Here is a 13,159-nt window from a genome sequence, read left to right on the forward strand (position 1 = left end):
TAGATATTACTTTACACAGCTGTAGCACCTTTCCTCTAAGTTCTTAGAGAGTTTTGCAAAATTCATGAGAACCTCACAATTATAGTTGTGCCTGCACTGCATGGAACATCAGAGTCCCCCTCACCCCCCGAATATTGGTGAGTTCAGATTCAGAGATGGAGCTGTACTTGGGATGGAGTTACAATCAGTTCTCACAGCATCCCTGCATATAAAGACCATAAACTGTAGATATACTTTTCAGTTAACTTGCCATTGAAATATTGTTTCCTCTGGGGTAGAACTCTGCAGGCGTGTAGCAGTGCACAGCAGTACTAGACAATTATGCCTATGGTGTTCTTTGCTCTCTGCTATTAGACTACATTTAGAGAGACAGCAGCTATAACTGAGTCAGAATATGGCACAAACACAAGGCATCTATTCTTCTAAAAAAACAAATGACATTGGATTTTTCTGATCACAAATGGACTTCGCTTTACATATTAGCAGAAACATACTGCATTACTTCAGTGCTGATCCAGAAGGAAGAATGTCTCCTTTAGAAACTAAAGGTTCCTGGGAGGTCTCCCATTCAGGTATTGAGTTGGTTTGTGAGATCTGACAGGAATGAGCACAAAAGAGCATGGCTGCACTCCTGAGCAAAACTTTTGTACTTTCCAGGAAACATTTGACTATTTTAGGTATGTTAATAAAATAGGATTTTTAAAGATTTTCTTTTACTTCAGGTATCTAAGTGATCTCTCTCATGACTTTTCCTGTCTTTGTGCTCCAGTTGTATGTATACAAGTTATATAAAGAGACTGTGAAACATATATGAATTTCAGTAGGTGTTTATCCCGCGGAATACTTTCTGAGCTGTGGAACGTTTGACTGGCGCCCCCTAGGGGAGCTGTAAGTGTAAAGATATACTACAAAAAATTTTAAAAATGAGGAATGTGGATTTACAAATAAGACAAAGTTTTCAGAAATGTTAGGTGCATAACTGAAACCAGCCACTAGGCAGAGGCCCAGTGTTCTCATTCACCTTGGCAGCATTGCTGGGAAGGTGTTTTTGAAAGGCTGGCCTCGTTTTGCAATGCTCATCTAGTATGCCAAAATATGTTTTCAGTAAATAAGCTTCTCTTCTTTGCCATGTCTTTTATTTTCCTCAAGCACATTTTCTAAGGCTAATACAAAGTAAATATCATCACACCACTTACAGCATCCTACGCCACTAATGGAGTGCAGGATCTTAGTTTATACACCCAGCCTAAATGACCTTCAGGGGAAACTTTCAGATTCTGGGTAAAATTATTTTTAGTATTTTGGGGAGAAAAACATAGGATACCAATACCATGAGTCCTCACTATAAGGAGAAACCAAGAGCAAGTACAGCAAGAGTGATAAGAGAGTGGGGAGAATTAGCTAGCCAAATTCTAAGATTCTATGACACATTCAGGGCCATACCTAACTACTAGAATTAACTAAAAGCCACTTAAGTCCCCCACCCTCCAAAAATGTTTTTCATTGTGGGAAACATAATTTTAGAATTAAGTTGAGGTTCCGCTGTGGTGCTTTGTCAACAATTCTTGGCCTGCTAACCTTAGAGCGAAGAACCATTCTAATAAAAACCACTCTGGCCAAGATCCATGGGAGTTAGGTGTCTAAATACCTTTGAGGATGTGGGCCTCTGTTCCTTTCCATAGCTTTAGGAGAGGCAAATATGTGATCAAGCACTTTCATAGCATACCTGGTAACAAAATTACACCCACGTTAAGAAAGGGGTACTAAATAGTCACCAAGGGAAGTTACGTTAAGGATGGCTACATATAGGGATCAATATGATGGTCATGGAACAATGCAAACACAATGATAGACCAATATCTACCCTAACTGAAGAATACTGACTAAAGCCACAAATATCCCCTGACCATAGTCTGATAGTGTATTGTAAATGCCTAGATAGGAAGATAACTAGAGCAGCTAGTTCTGGTTAAAACAGACTATAGAATCTCATCCTTATTGTAGGTTGTTTTGTGTGCATATTATGCATATTTCATGTGAAGTGACTACCACTGAAAACTAAATATAACAGTGACTATAGTATATGCCTATTCACTAACATCACATTTTTACAGTAGGTGTAAGAGAATAAAGAATTCAGATCAAGAGAGAAAAAAAACATAACATGCAGTCAACAAAAAGAAATGAGAATTGAGCTGGGCAATTAAACTTGTAAATAATGAGAGCCTTCTAAGCCACCTACTGTACGTAGTCATGTGCTTTTCTGCATACAGATATGTCACTCATCCACTATCTCCAGCAAGATGGGCTGCCCCTGGAGTTATAAGAGAGAGACAATTGCACTTCATTATTGTAATTGGACAATCATCATTATCACCACCTTTCACTTCTGAAGAGAAATTAGAAAAAGAACGGATATGTGTAAATCAGATAAGATTATAACATACAGTTCTTAATCACTTCTGAAGCAGAGAACAGACCCAATGTCATCTGATCTAGGTGCTTAGTTGCATATAGGGTGACCAGATGTCCTGATTTTATAGGGACAGTCCCAATTTTTGGGTCTTTTTCTTACGTAGGCTCCTACTACCACCCACCCCCATCCGGATTTTTCACATTTGCTGTCTGGTCACCCTCACTGCATAATTCAAATGAGTATATTCTGATTATCAAGTACATTCTCCTTGTGAATACCTGAATGAATGCTTGCGCAGAATAATCCATGACAAATCCATAGTCTGGATTGATCCACCTAAAGTATTCATTAAATGATCTTAAATATACAAATTCATAAAAAATTGTGCTCTGTTTAGAGACAATTCATAAACAGTAAAAAGAACTACATTTGGTGGCTATATTGTTTGCGGTCGACTGTTCTAGTGTCAGAGAGTAGTTTGCGTATTGATCGAAAAGACTGAATTTTTAGACTTGTGTGTTTTTGTTTGTGTCCTAACAATGCCAAGCTACCACTGGCCTGCATTTCCTGAAATATAAAGTTATGCTATAATGCTTTCATAAAGAATAATTAGTGACCCAAATCCATCTTTACAGAAAACTTGACTAATTATTCACTATGAAAGACAGAGGGATTATACCACGGGGAGCAGGTTTATAAATTGACAAATGACACTGTTAACTCCAATTACAATATGTCATTTGATCTGACATCTTGAGCCTTTGCAATTTACAATTTCCCTTGGAAAACTGCTGTATACTACTGATTCAAGCACCCAATGGAACATGTGCTAATAACAAGCATTATCTTGTCATGTTTTAAAATGAAATTGAATTTAAAACAAATTACTGTAGGCAGGCATGTGCCGCACATGACAGCATCATTTGGGTACAGGAAGAACTAATGGCATTTATGCTTTTAAATCCAATCCAATGATTGTTTACCAGGGAAAGGTCAAACCTAAGGTCACTTACAGCTACAATGAATCTATGCCATCCTTCACTTTCCAAGAGAAAAAGAGCACTACACACTAACTTTTAAGGGGCTTCCTTATAAAATATTTTAATAGTAAATGGGGATTTCTTTCTGATACAAAATATAACATCTATTACAGCGTTGTATGCACACAAACATTTAACAGCATTCTTTCCAGTCTTTTCTACATTACTACAAAGGCTTGTTGAAAAGACATTTTTTCCCTTAGATAAATAACATTTCTAATAGGCAATATGGTTTTGTTGATGGAAATAATACAGTTACAAGATTTTATTTTGTTATATTGACAAGGTTTTTGTCACTGCATATATTCAGTGGGACTTGTAGGTGTTCAGTGAAATTATACCTTATTTAGATGCCAAACTTTAGGAACAAAAATTTGAAGATTTAAATCCAGGCATCTCACCTTTATCAGCTATAGAAAGAAGACTAGTTTAATACATTTACATTTCTAAAAAGGATCGGAAATAGTTTTTTTTTTAATAATGCAAATGTCACATTTTTAAAGACTACTATCTTGGGATGTTTCACAGCAAGAAGCAATTTCTCTGTCCTATTTCAAAGCTAGGAAGTTCCTTTTTCCAGTGGTATAATTCTTCTTTTTCTAACTCTGCAAGATTGCAAGATAACAGACCTTCAGTCCATCACAGATCCACAGAATTGAATATTGTCTTCCCAGGCCATTGTAATTTTAATGAAGAAAATCAATATTTGAGGGAAGCAATTTGTTACAGATAGATTTCTTTTTTGCTTTAAGGAAAGTCCAGGCAGTGTTAGAATTAGTTTAGGGATAGATAGATCAGTGGGCAGAATGGAGGTAAATCGATGAAATGTGCATGATAAAGGCAATTTATCTTATGGGCATTGTCATTGAATATGTGTGTGTGTGTGTGTGTGTGTGTGTGTGTGTGTGTATAAATATGGAAAATGTGTAGGGAAACTAAATGGATCTTTTTTTCTTTTGTCTCTTTGAAAAACAGTTCAGACCAGAAAATGAACTGTCATGCAAAATAATAATGAAGTGTTCATCCATTAGGCAGGATTGGGATTTGAGTCAGACCCTCAGGTGCGGAGGAGCTAAGAGAAGATAGCATTAGTCACTAAACTACATCTACTGGACCCCAAGAAATGTCAGAGATTTTGATTTTCTAGAAGGTCAAAATAAGATTCAGTAAGTGATGAGACTCAAACTGATTTTGTTTTCTCTGAGGGGGCCACTCTTGGCAGATTCTGTGAGAGGGGAATGAACCATACACTGCTATCTTTAGTGTTCTGTAGTGCTTTTAGTGAGATCTATGTGGACCCTGAAATACCTTTAACCAAAGTAATCTTTGGTCACATACTTTCCAGAGGTGCAAAACGCTAAATATTTTGGATTAAATTTAACATAGATTTAGAGAGTAGAGGGCTTTGTTTGATGTATGATTGTTATTAAAAGATGTTAGCACTTTCCATTGGCTAAATGGCTTGACCCAAGAGTACAGGGCACCTTATCAGTGGAAACCCACACTTGCATTAGAAGAAACAGAGATGAACAAATTTCGGAATAAATATATTGGAGGAGATTTACAGAAGCATATATGGGATCTAGGAGAACAGGTCTCATTGAATGTCAGTGAAAATTTCCTCCTGGGATACCATCTTGAATGCAGCATGAATGGACATTGGTAAGCAACTATACAGTAATCTGGTTCAGTTTGCAATGGCAGTACATGGCACGCTATCTTGGGGTGGATAATGATTAACACACTAGTGTACCTCACACTCTTCTTTCCTATGTTAATGTCAAAGACTTCTCACCCAGTTGACTCATTCCCATGTCTGTTCAGGGGCTACGTGGCCTGAAAACTGTAATGAACATCCTAGGTCACTCCACAGCAGTGTAAGCTCTGTCACAACTCTAAAACAAGGGGTCCTGCTAAGTACCAGGGCTGTGATACATATATTCTCCTTGCATCCTGGATAATGAGAAGCAAACAGATCCAAGTATATTGAATGTGCAGGGGTAACATCGTCCAACAGCGATCTGAATCAATTCACTTAGTAAAACAGCAACAATGATGATAAATATAAGGCCAATTTCAGAACCACTGTAAACAACTCCAACTTCAGTTAAGTCTGTTTTAATCCTTTATATTATAATCCAGTTCTGGTGGATGTAACTCACTGGTTTTTAATCACAGCACCCATAGAACCTTCTTTCCCAAACTTTCCAGTATATATGCTTCTGATCACGCAGGTAAAGGAAGGCTGTGTAAAATAATTTACCCTTTCTGCTTAATTTTTCCCCTCTTTGCCCCCTGTTCTATTATGACCCTCCTATTTCATTGTCTTGAGCAAAACCCACTTGCAATTAAGTCAAAATTACATTCAGCCCATGTCTTGCTGTAGATGCAAACTGAAACCTTTCACAGAACTGTTCTTCCACTGTCATGTCGCTCTAGTCACAAAGCAACATATTGCTACTACGACTTAAAAAAAGAGATGGTTTATTTATCTAAAGAATTTTGCTCAGTAATATAAGCTCATGGGATGTAAATCTCATTTTCAGAAGGATCCCGGGGACACCACAATGGTTGTACTTCAGTACAAATTAAACTGTATATTTCTGGGCATCTGAGCTAAAATAACAAACAACACAAAACAGCCATAATTTCTTTTGATCTTACACTGACAAAAAACAAGAGTTCTGTTTCTTTCATTTAGAAAAGCACCAAATACTATAAACTTCTAGGCTGTGTGGTTTCCTGCCAATAGCTTCATAAATAACCAAAGAACATAATGATCCTGCTGCTTTGTGCTCTCTGAGCAAAAGCAGGTCTGAGTTTCACACCTAAAGCTTCTTTTCCCTTCCTCTGTAGGGTTAAAACATGTAGGTTCAAATTTGCTATCTGTCTGACTCATGAACTCAATTGAGCTACACCACTGATTAGTTTGTTCATGAATCTTTAAGAACCAGACATGACTACAGACCAAAATGATACACATTGGACCTGATCCAATGCTACTGGATTCAGTGGAAGTCTTTCTTCAGCGGGCATGAGATTAGGTCATTTCATTGTTTGCTGTCTAGATTAGATATCACATTAGAGAATACACTGAACATGAGCCAAATGCATCCATTGGGTTCAATGGAGTTATATCAGGAATGGCTTTTGGCACTTGTCTCAAGCACATGCAAGGATCCCTCTGGCTTGATTTTCCTCTCACTTACACTAGTTTTACACCAATTTAACTCCATCGACTTCAGTGGAACTACTTCCAATTTACACAGCTATGAGAGGAGAATCAGGCCCTCTAAATCTCTGAGTTACTTGCTAAGAACCACCTGAATGTTGCTGAACACACCTGGGCTATGGAAAATATATAATCTCAGATCCTTCCTCATGTATGGGAATGTCATTTTGACAATGCAAGGGTACAGCTGAATGCATCAAAGAAAGGGTTAGTGGGTCAGATCCTGGCCCTGCTCCTACTGCTATGTACTACTCCGACAATACAAGGCAACTGGAAAGCCAACAGATCTGTCCCCCTGTGAGAAATCCTCCTACAGGGAGACATGTCTGGGAGACAAGGTTAGTGGCTGGGATGTCCCTATTCCCCAGCAATCCCCTTTGGGGTCATAGGCAACAAAGCATAAATCTCACTCTTAAGCTGCCCTGTTTTTTTCTGGGGATCAATGTGGCCTCCAACCAGGAATCAGGTGTACCTTGGACATGACCCCTTCTGAGCTGTGTAGTTTGAGCACAACCCAGGATATGAAGGAATATTATTTTCAGTTTGTAAATGTTATTCAGTTTTCTTGCTATTAAAGAAGGAGAACTTCCTTTGTCTTCATGGATCTGTGTTAAATGGTCAACCAGACAGAGAAACTTACTCAGGCCTTGTCTACACTAAAGGGAAAAATCAATCTAAGCTATGCAATTTGAGTTACATAAATAGCGTAACTCAAATCGACATAGCTTAGATCTACTTACTGCGGGGTCCACACTATGCAGTGTCGACGGGGACACTCTCCCATTGACTCCACTTACTCTTCTCGATCCGGTGAAGTACAGGAATTGACGGGTGAGTGATCTGCAGTTGATTTAGTGGGTCTTCACCCACTAAATCAACCGCTGATGCATCCATCGCCACGCATCAATCCCCTGGTAAGTGTAGACAAGCCCTCAGTGTTCTACAAATGCACTGGGCCCTGAAGCAGAAACTACCAAATGATAACTGGTTATTTTAATCAGATGATAAGAGGTGGAATCATTCTGGCCTGATGCTAGATAGTAAATAATATGATATACCGTATGTTGGTCACCATTCATCATATACTCAAGTAAGACCAACTCTCTGAGAGAGGGGATTTTTCAGAAGTATAACAGCATCCTCTGAATTTTAGGAACTGTCTTGCCATGGTATCATACCCATAAATGTAACCTATGCCTAAATAACAACAATGGAGTTCCTTTTACAGGAAAACAACATCTTTTCACTGGCTTGAGAGAGTTCATTAATATGCCAGCAAACAAGTTTTGTATTGTAGAAATCAGATGAGGAATAGTTTTTATAGCCAACCACTAATCTACCAACTGTAGCTGTGTCTTTGCTTACCGAGTATTAAGAGAGCTTGCTCCAGAAGACAGGCGCTCATGTTGAAAACTGATTAGTGTAGGTTCCATGTTTCTGTTCTACATAATTAAATCATTGCTGGCTACATTCTGTGTTTCCACGGTTATGCTTTGGTATGGCTACAGAAAAGCAAATTGCATTGCTCTTTTAGAAAGAAAAATGCCACTTTCTGCTCTGCTTAATGCAAATGAAATACTCATCCTGAGCATAATGTCAACTATATTCTTAGCATTTGCTGGCACATAGAAAAAGGATGGTCAGTACAAGAAATCTGTCAGATTTAATTTGTCAGTCTTAATGCTAGGGAAGGAGTGTCCAAGTTTGATTTGGCTATCAAACTATCTATGTTCCTCCACCCAGAAACGTCTAATGAATTATATACAAAGCCAAAGTTAGTAGTAAGAAAGACTTTGCAACCATCTTAACTTTTTGAATGCTGGTATTTTCCTTGGGAGGACATAACTATAATGCAGTCTGCTCTCTTTAAAGGGTCAGTTTGTGAAAGGCCTTTAAGTAAGTATCCTGTGATTAGCTAAGAGGCAGGTCAGTCTAAAAGTGAGCTGTTGTCTTGTGGAATCTTCCAGCAGACCTTCTAGTTGGCTTTTGCTCTTGATCTTGTGCACTAGCTCCTTACGCTCTCTTTCCCACCCCCTCAATGTGTACCCACAAAAGGGCCAGGTGCTATGGTCTATGATGGGGTGTACAAATCCAACACTGGGGAACAGAGGAATAAGGAGTAGCTCTGGCCTCAGTGGGCTCCACCCAGCTGCAGCTGCTGAGCATGCTTGCAATGGAGGAGAAGCTTAAATGGGCTCAGCACAGCACATTTAAGGTGGTCAGTGCAAGGGAGCAGGCCTGGACTGATAGCTCCTGGAAGGATATAGCAAGAGTCCTGTACTGCCCAGAGCAGACCCCAAGATGGAGCTGCAGACTACTGCCAGAGAGACAGTGGAGTGCCAGCCAGTGAGTGAAGGGAAAGAACAGCCAGACCCCCACTGGGACTCTGGAGAGGCAAGGGAGGGAGGTGCAGTAGGAAATGACTCAGGAGGTGATACCATTGGCCAGGTGATGCACCTGAACTGCCAGCCCCAGGGTCCTGAGTTGGAACATGGAGGAATGGGAGAGCCTGAGTTCCCCTACTTCCCCTGCACAGTGTTGAACCATGAGGCACTTGTACCAATTGCAGATTTGAAGCCCAAGATGTTACTGCCAAACCACAGACTGGAGCCACAAGGTGGGAGTAGTGAGCTAATGCTCCAACCACTAGGGGCCAACCCTGTCCAATCACAGGGGCTGATCTAGCTCCAGTTGAATTAATGGGAGTCATTCCATTGATTTTAATGAGCTCTGCTCAGACTCTATTTGATTAATGCTGTCCTTTAAACTTACTAGCTCCAAAAGTGGTTCACTAGCGATGGAGGTGACCTACAGGAATGTATAAGAAACACCTGCAGAACCATGTGAGTACTGTATAATTTATTGGCATTTAACGAATTAAACACTGCACCATGCTGCTGCATCCGGTCACTAAAAAAGGTACTAATGGAAAGAATGTTAATGATCAGTTATATGACATGATTTTCAGTGAATCAAAACCAAACAAGGGACTTTATTTTACTCGATTTCCCATTCAATGTTATTTTATCTTCACATATGGATGTGAAAGCCAGAAATCCACCAAAGGTACAGACAGACACCTAATGCCCCCAAAAGCAAATGCCTTAGAAAAATACTAGGTATTAAATGTAATGAACTTATAACAAATGCCAAGATTCATCACAATTCCTTTTATCTAAAGTTATCCATAAAAAGAAGGTGGAAATATTTGGGACATGTTAAGAATGAAGTCAAAGTGTCTTGCAGAGGCATGCACAAGGGGGGCTGCCCCCAGTAATCATCTCCACCACTGCTCCAAGCTTCTGCCCTGGCTCCCTGCCGTGGGATTCCCTCCCCTGAGCCTGTCCTCCCCATTTTCTTCCAGTCAGGCTGAGCGCAACTGAAGGGATATGCCTGGGAAAGGCACTGCAACTAGCGCTCCCGCTGAACCCCACTAGATGTTGCTTGGAGCAGGGAAGCCAGGTTGGCAGCACAGCTCTGCTAGAGGGGGCACTGGTAAGCCTGCTGAGTCTCATCTCTTTCTTGCCCCCAGTCTCAAGTAAGTGTTTGGAGCCCATGTGGGTTGCGCAGAAGGGAGCTCGGGACAATGGGGCGGGTGAGGCAACAAGGCCCGGGAGCGCTGGGAGGATAGGTGGGGAGCTCAAGGAGACAGCAGAGGCTAGGGGGGTGGGGAAGGTAGTGGGGCACTGGGTGAGGAGCTGGTGTTTAAAGAGCCCCTCCAAAAATAATCACATTTAAATCCCCGTGCACGCCCCAGAGCGTCTGCCATGACATGCTTGCCATTCTGCAGTTGGGGGAACATTCAAAGGGGCTGACTAAAGGAATCTCTTTGTTGAACACTTCTCAAAGAGGGAATGCTTACAGGATGTAACATAAAGAACATGCAAAGAGTGGCCCAGTATAGACAAGGATGGTGCAGCCTCGTTGATGCCCTGCACAAAGTCTGGTAGCACAGGCAGGATTCAGAGTCCTTATTTAACTTTCACTTAATACAATGAATTTCCATATTTGTAAAAGTTAATACGACATCTGTTTGTTTATTTTTAAGTTACTGTTGACCTCAAGGAAGCCCTTTTTTGCTTCACAGCTTCCCACATATTCACTCTGAATATGAATTCAGGGATGAACTGTGACTTTTTAGAGAAGAAGAATGAGACATAATTGTCACTTACTGCAAACATTTAAGTCAATTAAAAAGTCATTTTTCCTTTTTGATAACAGCACCTTAAGAAATATTCTGAAGAGAATTAATGAGTCCCATATCCATGTAAATCTGGAGTAACAGAGATCAGAATTTTGCCCAGGGTATCTTTCTGTCGGTCATTCAGCCATTGAGAATAGTTACAGAAAAGAACTATTATTCATCATTAAAACATCCAGCTGAATAGTATTAACATAGCTATATCTGTGCAGTTACTCATACAATAAACAAACCAATACTCATGAGAATATACCAAGAAGTTTTCATATGGAGATAATAGTGAAGTTTGAGACCCTTCACTACCAAGTTTTATAGAGAAACACAAAATAAGACCAATTTTCTAATAATTAAACAAAACCTTGTTTGCAATGGGCATGTTAATAGTTCAGTTTTAAGGCTGGAGTTATTAGCTGAACTTCTTGCAAGAATATTTTAGAGGAGGAAGAGGATTGTGGAACATATTTAAAAAGCCGTTGCAAATTTTCCCATCATTAATGCTTGCCTTGGGGAAAATACCTTAAAATTACTTCTTAAAAATAATTCCTTAACAACAACACTGCTATGGGAATGAAAACAATAAATAAAAGTATTCAATAGTCTCACTCCTACCTAGGATACTGAATGCGTTTGCAAAGCTACATTCTGAATGAAATTTGACTACAAAATCTCCTACACACTTTAAAGAAACTTGAACAGTTATTATTGCTGTAGATGAAACTAAACATCTTCAATAACATTTCAACCAGTTTGGCTGCTTCAATGAAACCAATGTCAAAACAGGAGATGGACCAAGCCTACTTTCATATAGTTTAGTGTATAGAGGTTCCAGATGCTTTGGAGGAGATTTAGCTTATAACCTACAAGATGGACCCATGTCCCCCATGGTTTGTGAAAGTATGAGGAAAGATTGTCATTCCATTATTAATGGAGATTGCTAGTGCCACACTTTGTGATGGTAAAATGCCTGCCACTTTAATAAGTAAGTCTTTGGTTGAGAAGCCATCCTCTTGATATTAAGAATCAAATTTTTCACACCATGTGGCTAGATCCTCAGCCCCACTATGGCTGCTCTTTGGGTGACAGAGGGGAAAAGTGGGTGCAAAGAGAGCCGTATTGGGACTGGGTTTGAGCCAGGGTAGGGCATGGGCAACAGTAGAAGAAGGGAGGAAGCGGCTGCTTCTTCCCATGTCTGTGCCTCCACTAGCAACTGTAGGATTTTGCTGAGAGTTTTCCTCAGCTGATAAGTTGTAACCCAGCAGGCACCCTCTCACCACCCACGGGTGAGTTATACCATACCAGTGGAGCCATACCACAGAAGACTATTTTGATAAGCTTCAATTAGTGCAGAACTCGGCCACCAGTTTGCTTACTCGAATTGGCTCACCGGAGTATATTATACTTGTACTCCATGCCTTTATGCTTCCATGTGCAATTCCAGGTGTTCATCATTTTAAACTATAAGCCCCTTTATATTTTGTGACCTGGCTACTTTAGAGAGAGCTCCCCTCCCTCTGTGCCAATGAGAGGGCTGAGTTCGGTTGAGATGTTGTGTCCCAGATGTGCTCACTTGACAACTGGAAGCAGGATGTTCTGAGTGCTCCTTCCCCTCATGTGGTCCATCAAAGCCAAGATTTATTAGCTTACATAGCAATACAAATGTCTTCTTTTTAGTCAAGCCTTTCTGAATGAGTTTGAAATTAAGTTTCTCCCTTTTTTGACCACTGAACTATAATTGCACCAGAAACTATGAAGGCACTTCTGCAGTGGGATTTGATGTGCTCTGCGAGCCAAAAATCTTTCAGAACTTCTCCAAAGTGACCATAAATGGAGGTATTATTACCATTTAATATAAAGATCAGACACTACCCAAGATATTCACAGTAAGAAATTGCTGCTTACAGTAATCCATATAAATATAACCAATATGCTCAAAGAACATGAGAGCTGGTAGACAGTGGACTGAAACTGAATCTGGGAATGTTTGAATTAATTTGTACTCCAGATGCAGGCTTTGCACTCGTCCACTAAGTTATTGCCACTTTTATTGGATAGATAGAAACAACTCTGTTTCTACCATCTAAAAGACATGTATCTCTGGGGTTGCCAACTTTCTAATCTCACAAAACCGAACACACTTGTCTGCCCCAAGGCCCTGCCCCTGTCCTGCCCCTCCATTCCCCTTCCTCCATCGCTCACTCTCCCCCACCCTTACTCACTCACTCATTTTTCACTGGGCTGGGGCTGGGGGTTGGGGTGCAGGAGGGGGTGAG

General features: G+C 40.2%; 1 long non-coding RNA gene across 1 annotated transcript in view; it reads right to left on the bottom strand.

The window, feature by feature from the left end:
- Nucleotides 1-13,159, bottom strand: part of LOC122172848 (uncharacterized) — a 106,889-nt gene that overhangs the window by 41,047 nt on the left and 52,683 nt on the right. The window contains exon 2 of the long non-coding RNA XR_006173404.2: nucleotides 2,243-2,314. This is a non-coding gene — a long non-coding RNA (uncharacterized LOC122172848). The remainder of the gene's footprint in view (nucleotides 1-2,242; nucleotides 2,315-13,159) is intronic.

The sequence above is a fragment of the Chrysemys picta genome, chromosome 2 (assembly GCF_011386835.1).
Source record: "Chrysemys picta bellii isolate R12L10 chromosome 2, ASM1138683v2, whole genome shotgun sequence".
NCBI classification, from domain to species: domain Eukaryota; kingdom Metazoa; phylum Chordata; order Testudines; family Emydidae; genus Chrysemys; species Chrysemys picta.